Genomic DNA, 7203 nt, shown 5'->3' on the forward strand with positions numbered 1-7203 from the left:
ACTTCTCGGCGCTCCGCCAAGGCCCGCGAGGAGCCCCGGCGGGGCCGATCCGAGGACCTCACTAAACCATCCGATCGGTAGTAGCGACGGGCGGTGTGTACAAAGGGCAGGGACTTAATCAACGCGAGCTTATGACCCGCGCTTACTGGGAATTCCTCGTTCATGGGGAATAATTGCAATCCCCAGTCCCCATCACGAATGGGGTTCAGCGGATTACCCGCACCTCTCGGTGTAGGGTAGGCACACGCTGATCCAACCATTGTGGCGCGCGTGCAGCCCCGGACATCTAAGGGCATCACAGACCTGTTATTGCTCCATCTCGCGTGGCTGAACGCCACTTGTCCCTCTAAGAAGTTTGACGCCGACCGCGGAGGGCCGCGTAACTATTTAGCATGCCGGAGTCTCGTTCGTTATCGGAATTAACCAGACAAATCGCTCCACCAACTAAGAACGGCCATGCACCACCACCCACAGAATCGAGAAAGAGCTATCAATCTGTCAATCCTTTCCGTGTCCGGGCCGGGTGAGGTTTCCCGTGTTGAGTCAAATTAAGCCGCAGGCTCCACTCCTGGTGGTGCCCTTCCGTCAATTCCTTTAAGTTTCAGCTTTGCAACCATACTCCCCCCGGAACCCACAGACTCGTGGTTTCCCTCACGCTGCCCGGCGGGTCATGGGAATAACGCCGCCGGATCGCGGGTCGGCATAGTTTACGGTCGGAACTACGACGGTATCTGATCGTCTTCGAACCTCCGACTTTCGTTCTTGATTAATGAAAACATTCTTGGCAAATGCTTTCGCTTTCGTCCGTCTTGCGCCGGTCCAAGAATTTCACCTCTAGCGGCGCAATACGAATGCCCCCGGCCGTCCCTCTTAATCATGGCCCTGGTTCAGGAAACCCACAAAATAGAACCGGAGTCCTATTCCATTATTCCTAGCTCAGGTATTCAGGCGAGAAGCGGGCCCGCTTTGAACACTCTAATTTTTTCAAAGTAAACGCTCCGAGCCCCGTCCGGACACCCAGCCAAGGGCATCCGGGGGGCACCGGGAGACAGGGTCTGAGACAGGCGGTGGCACGCCTCGCGGCGGACCGCCAGCCCACTCCCGACATCCAACTACGAGCTTTTTAACTGCAGCAACTTTAATATACGCTATTGGAGCTGGAATTACCGCGGCTGCTGGCACCAGACTTGCCCTCCAATGGGTCCTCACCCATGGGTTTAGGATACGCTCATTCCGATTACAGGGCCTCGAAAGAGACCTGTATCGTTATTTTTCGTCACTACCTCCCCGTGTCGGGAATGGGTAATTTGCGCGCCTGCTGCCTTCCTTGGATGTGGTAGCCGTTTCTCAGGCTCCCTCTCCGGAATCGAACCCTGATTCCCCGTTACCCGTGGTCACCATGGTAGCCGACTATGGTACCATCGAAAGTTGATAGGGCAGACATTCGAATGAGACGTCGCCGCCGCGGAGGGCGCGCGATCGGCCCGAGGTTATCTAGAGTCACCAAAGCGGCCGGGGGGCCCGAGCCCCCCGGATGGGTTTTGGGTCTGATAAATGCACGCATCCCCCGAAGGGTCAGCGCTCGTTTGCATGTATTAGCTCTAGAATTACCACAGTTATCCGAGTAACGTGTGGAGCGATCAAAGGAACCATAACTGATTTAATGAGCCATTCGCAGTTTCACTGTACCGGCCGTGTGCACTTAGACCTGCATGGCTTAATCTTTGAGACAAGCATATGTTACTGGCAGGATCAACCAGGTAGTTTGCACCGTGGTCTGGGATGAACCACGAGTGACATCCGCCTCCCCTTCCGGGGGCTAGGAAGCAGCGGGTTGTAAGTGCGTGCGCCGTCAGGTCCAGACGCCATACAGGGCTACCCAGGACAGCTTCCGCGGCCAGTGTAAACGTGCTCGCGCACCGCCCTCTGGCCTTCGGACGCCGACCTCTCACCTTGATGCAAAGCTGTCCCATCCGGTCATGCCCGCACCGTACCCCGTCCACCTCCTCCGGAGGTGCGGACGGCCGACTCCAGGTGCTTTCGGCGTTCCCTCTCTTCACGCCGTTTTGATTTTCGTGGGCCGCTGGTGGGGGGACAAGGGAAAGACCTCGTCGAATTCCCTCCCCCCTAGCCTCGCTCAACCTACGTTTCGTGATGTAACCAAGAAGAGTGATTCGTGGGCCCAGGTAGTTTTGAAGAGGAGGCCAACAAAGCAGGGCACTCCCTTCCTCCCAAACCACAGACACCAGTATAGGACAACTGAGTAGACAGACTGGCCGTCTGAGTCTCCCCCAGAGAGTTCTGGGATGGGTTACAAATAACCCCCACCCCCCATCAGAGGCTTGACCCGCTAGAACCAGGGAGGATCTGTCAAAACCGCTCTCCACATCAGAAGTTCTGGATCAGCCGGGGCTGGTCGGCAGACGTCCACCTAAGGCCGTGGCCTAACCCCGTGTGGGGGGATAGCGCTCGCACCCGTACACGTGGACACCCGCTCGTCAAATGGCTGGCTCCTCACTTACCGTAGGGGGAATGGTTTGCCTACCCCTGGCGGGTCTGGTACTCCACTCTACCAAACAAGGAAGCAACACACCAATAGACCCCTGCAACACCGGGCAGCTTTGGGCAGTGTCACTACACTCCTCCTTGTTCTTCACGTTCCTTCCGTGGTGATTTTTTTTTTTTTTTCGTGGCCATTGCCGTGCATGGCTTCCCCATCGCTTTGCATGCTCTCCATTGCCTCGTGCTGCTTCACCATTGGTCTCACCTGGAGACCGAAGCCGCTCTCCCAGTAACCCGATGGTACCTGGCCAGAAAACCCCGTGCCCGATTTCATCTAGGACAAGGGCCAAACCACAGACCGTGCCCGTCCAGGGTCAACCCCTGGTCGGACAGGCCTGGTGGGTCGATACCATGGATGTGGCAGGCCGACGAGAATCCACTGGTACATTTACAAACACGCCCACCCTGGTGGCATGGCTGTACGACCCATCGTCGAAGCACGCTGCGGCGGACTGAGCCATTGGATCCAGTTGCCTGGGCGTACACTCAGCCCAACAGACGCACTCGGGTCGGGGAGAGCAAAGCAGACTGTGTGCCTGGATGTGCCCACTTCCATAGGGGAATCGGCATGATGGTTCACTTAACCCGAGGAGGGCTCCCCTCGCGGGATAAGCACCCCCCTCGGGGGATGGGGGGGGGGGGGGGGCATCCAGAGCACACCACTTTCCGGTAGGGGACAGGCGTTTGATCATGTGTCCGAGGGAGAGCTCCCCTTGCCGGCCGAACACCCCTCGGACTCCCCTTGGGCTTCCAGAGAACGCCACTGGATGAATTTAGTGCTTGGACCCCATTGATTCTCTTTGCTCTCCCATATACCCGACGGGACCTATTTGCAAAACCCCGTGCCAACCAGACCTCCAGGAAGGGGGCTGGCGGCTAACCATGCCCAGCAGGGTGCACCCTGGTCGGACACTTTGGGAGGGTCGAGAGCCTGGAAGTGCCACCCGGGGGAGTAATTCTGATTTCCGTTTTAATGCACTCAGGGACAGCCCGAGGACCTCTGTAGTGCACCTGAGGCGGACTGAGCCGTCGGGTCCAGGGGTCTGGAGTTCGGAACCTCCAGGGTTCACCTGGCTGTTCTCTTAGCCCGGCAGGGTGCACCCTGGTCGGACACTTCGGGAGGGTCGAGAGCCTGGATGTGCCACCCCGACGAGTAATGAGTTTTCCCTTCGTATCTCTTCCGGACCAGGTCCGATTCGCACGAAACTCGCTGGGCATGGCCAGGAGCGCCCCCTGCTGCCCACGCCACCGTCCCCGCGCTTCTACTCCCGAGGGCCGAGGAGACAGCGAAGCGTGGGTCGGGTCGCCTGCTTCCAGGGTCTCCCTGGTACTCTCCAGTCTCCCGAGTCCATCGGGTCCGACCTCGTATTTTTAGCCCAGACGGGGAATGAGAAAGGGGCCCCCGACCGCCCGAGGGCGGGCGCTCGCTTCTCAGCCTAGGAACGTCCGATTCCCACGAAACTTTTACGCCAGACGTTCCTGGCAGCGAGCGCGTTCAAAGGTGACCCGCGCTGCTTCTCTCCTCCCAAGGGCCGAAGAGATATTCGTCTTCAAACCCGACCGGCCCTGTGTTTGCCGCCCCGGCGGTTTTAAAAAATCATAGCGTAAAAACGGTGGGTGCGCTTCGCCTGCCGCTTGGACAGCGTTAAACGGCAGCCCCGGCTCTTTCCAAAGGGCCCTCAACCGACTTTCTGCTCCCAAGGAGCCCAGAGATATGAAACCGATAAATCAAAACCCCGTGCCAACCAGACCTCCAGGAAGGGGGCTGGCGGCTAACCATGCCCGGCAGGGTGCACCCTGGTCGGACGCTTTGGGAGGGTCGAGAGCCTGGATGTGCCACCCCGACGAGTAATGAGTTTTCCCTTCGTATCTCTTCCGGACCAGGTCCGATTCGCACGAAACTCGCTGGGCATGGCCAGGAGCGCCCCCTGCTGCCCACGCCACCGTCCCCGCGCTTCTACTCCCGAGGGCCGAGGAGACAGCGAAGCGTGGGTCGGGTCGCCTGCTTCCAGGGTCTCCCTGGTACTCTCCAGTCTCCCGAGTCCATCGGGTCCGACCTCGTATTTTTAGCCCAGACGGGGAATGAGAAAGGGGCCCCCGACCGCCCGAGGGCGGGCGCTCGCTTCTCAGCCTAGGAACGTCCGATTCCCACGAAACTTTTACGCCAGACGTTCCTGGCAGCGAGCGCGTTCAAAGGTGACCCGCGCTGCTTCTCTCCTCCCAAGGGCCGAAGAGATATTCGTCTTCAAACCCGACCGGCCCTGTGTTTGCCGCCCCGGCGGTTTTAAAAAATCATAGCGTAAAAACGGTGGGTGCGCTTCGCCTGCCGCTTGGACAGCGTTAAACGGCAGCCCCGGCTCTTTCCAAAGGGCCCTCAACCGACTTTCTGCTCCCAAGGAGCCCAGAGATATGAAACCGATAAATCAAAACCCCGTGCCAACCAGACCTCCAGGAAGGGGGCTGGCGGCTAACCATGCCCGGCAGGGTGCACCCTGGTCGGACGCTTTGGGAGGGTCGAGAGCCTGGATGTGCCACCCCGACGAGTAATGAGTTTTCCCTTCGTATCTCTTCCGGACCAGGTCCGATTCGCACGAAACTCGCTGGGCATGGCCAGGAGCGCCCCCTGCTGCCCACGCCACCGTCCCCGCGCTTCTACTCCCGAGGGCCGAGGAGACAGCGAAGCGTGGGTCGGGTCGCCTGCTTCCAGGGTCTCCCTGGTACTCTCCAGTCTCCCGAGTCCATCGGGTCCGACCTCGTATTTTTAGCCCAGACGGGGAATGAGAAAGGGGCCCCCGACCGCCCGAGGGCGGGCGCTCGCTTCTCAGCCTAGGAACGTCCGATTCCCACGAAACTTTTACGCCAGACGTTCCTGGCAGCGAGCGCGTTCAAAGGTGACCCGCGCTGCTTCTCTCCTCCCAAGGGCCGAAGAGATATTCGTCTTCAAACCCGACCGGCCCTGTGTTTGCCGCCCCGGCGGTTTTAAAAAATCATAGCGTAAAAACGGTGGGTGCGCTTCGCCTGCCGCTTGGACAGCGTTAAACGGCAGCCCCGGCTCTTTCCAAAGGGCCCTCAACCGACTTTCTGCTCCCAAGGAGCCCAGAGATATGAAACCGATAAATCAAAACCCCGTGCCAACCAGACCTCCAGGAAGGGGGCTGGCGGCTAACCATGCCCGGCAGGGTGCACCCTGGTCGGACGCTTTGGGAGGGTCGAGAGCCTGGATGTGCCACCCCGACGAGTAATGAGTTTTCCCTTCGTATCTCTTCCGGACCAGGTCCGATTCGCACGAAACTCGCTGGGCATGGCCAGGAGCGCCCCCTGCTGCCCACGCCACCGTCCCCGCGCTTCTACTCCCGAGGGCCGAGGAGACAGCGAAGCGTGGGTCGGGTCGCCTGCTTCCAGGGTCTCCCTGGTACTCTCCAGTCTCCCGAGTCCATCGGGTCCGACCTCGTATTTTTAGCCCAGACGGGGAATGAGAAAGGGGCCCCCGACCGCCCGAGGGCGGGCGCTCGCTTCTCAGCCTAGGAACGTCCGATTCCCACGAAACTTTTACGCCAGACGTTCCTGGCAGCGAGCGCGTTCAAAGGTGACCCGCGCTGCTTCTCTCCTCCCAAGGGCCGAAGAGATATTCGTCTTCAAACCCGACCGGCCCTGTGTTTGCCGCCCCGGCGGTTTTAAAAAATCATAGCGTAAAAAGGGTGGGTGCGCTTCGCCTGCCGCTTGGACAGCGTTAAACGGCAGCCCCGGCTCTTTCCAAAGGGCCCTCAACCGACTTTCTGCTCCCAAGGAGCCCAGAGATATGAAACCGAAAAATCAAAACCCCGTGCCAACCAGACCTCCAGGAAGGGGGCTGGCGGCTAACCATGCCCGGCAGGGTGCACCCTGGTCGGACGCTTTGGGAGGGTCGAGAGCCTGGATGTGCCACCCCGACGAGTAATGAGTTTTCCCTTCGTATCTCTTCCGGACCAGGTCCGATTCGCACGAAACTCGCTGGGCATGGCCAGGAGCGCCCCCTGCTGCCCACGCCACCGTCCCCGCGCTTCTACTCCCGAGGGCCGAGGAGACAGCGAAGCGTGGGTCGGGTCGCCTGCTTCCAGGGTCTCCCTGGTACTCTCCAGTCTCCCGAGTCCATCGGGTCCGACCTCGTATTTTTAGCCCAGACGGGGAATGAGAAAGGGGCCCCCGACCGCCCGAGGGCGGGCGCTCGCTTCTCAGCCTAGGAACGTCCGATTCCCACGAAACTTTTACGCCAGACGTTCCTGGCAGCGAGCGCGTTCAAAGGTGACCCGCGCTGCTTCTCTCCTCCCAAGGGCCGAAGAGATATTCGTCTTCAAACCCGACCGGCCCTGTGTTTGCCGCCCCGGCGGTTTTAAAAAATCATAGCGTAAAAACGGTGGGTGCGCTTCGCCTGCCGCTTGGACAGCGTTAAACGGCAGCCCCGGCTCTTTCCAAAGGGCCCTCAACCGACTTTCTGCTCCCAAGGAGCCCAGAGATATGAAACCGAAAAATCAAAACCCCGTGCCAACCAGACCTCCAGGAAGGGGGCTGGCGGCTAACCATGCCCGGCAGGGTGCACCCTGGTCGGACGCTTTGGGAGGGTCGAGAGCCTGGATGTGCCACCCCGACGAGTAATGAGTTTTC

The 7203-nt window shown here is 59.8% G+C and overlaps 1 non-coding gene across 1 annotated transcript in view; it reads right to left on the bottom strand.

The window, feature by feature from the left end:
* The window catches only part of LOC145656644 (18S ribosomal RNA), a 1839-nt gene extending 76 nt beyond the window's left edge, over nucleotides 1-1763 (bottom strand). Inside the window, exon 1 of the ribosomal RNA XR_014122247.1 lies at nucleotides 1-1763. This exon is cut by the window's left edge and continues 76 nt beyond it. This is a non-coding gene — a ribosomal RNA (18S ribosomal RNA).
* Nucleotides 1764-7203: the final 5440 nt, after the last annotated feature.

Source organism: Electrophorus electricus, unplaced genomic scaffold (genome assembly GCF_041902795.1).
Source record: "Electrophorus electricus isolate QZ-2024a unplaced genomic scaffold, ASM4190279v1 Scaffold84, whole genome shotgun sequence".
NCBI classification, from domain to species: domain Eukaryota; kingdom Metazoa; phylum Chordata; class Actinopteri; order Gymnotiformes; family Gymnotidae; genus Electrophorus; species Electrophorus electricus.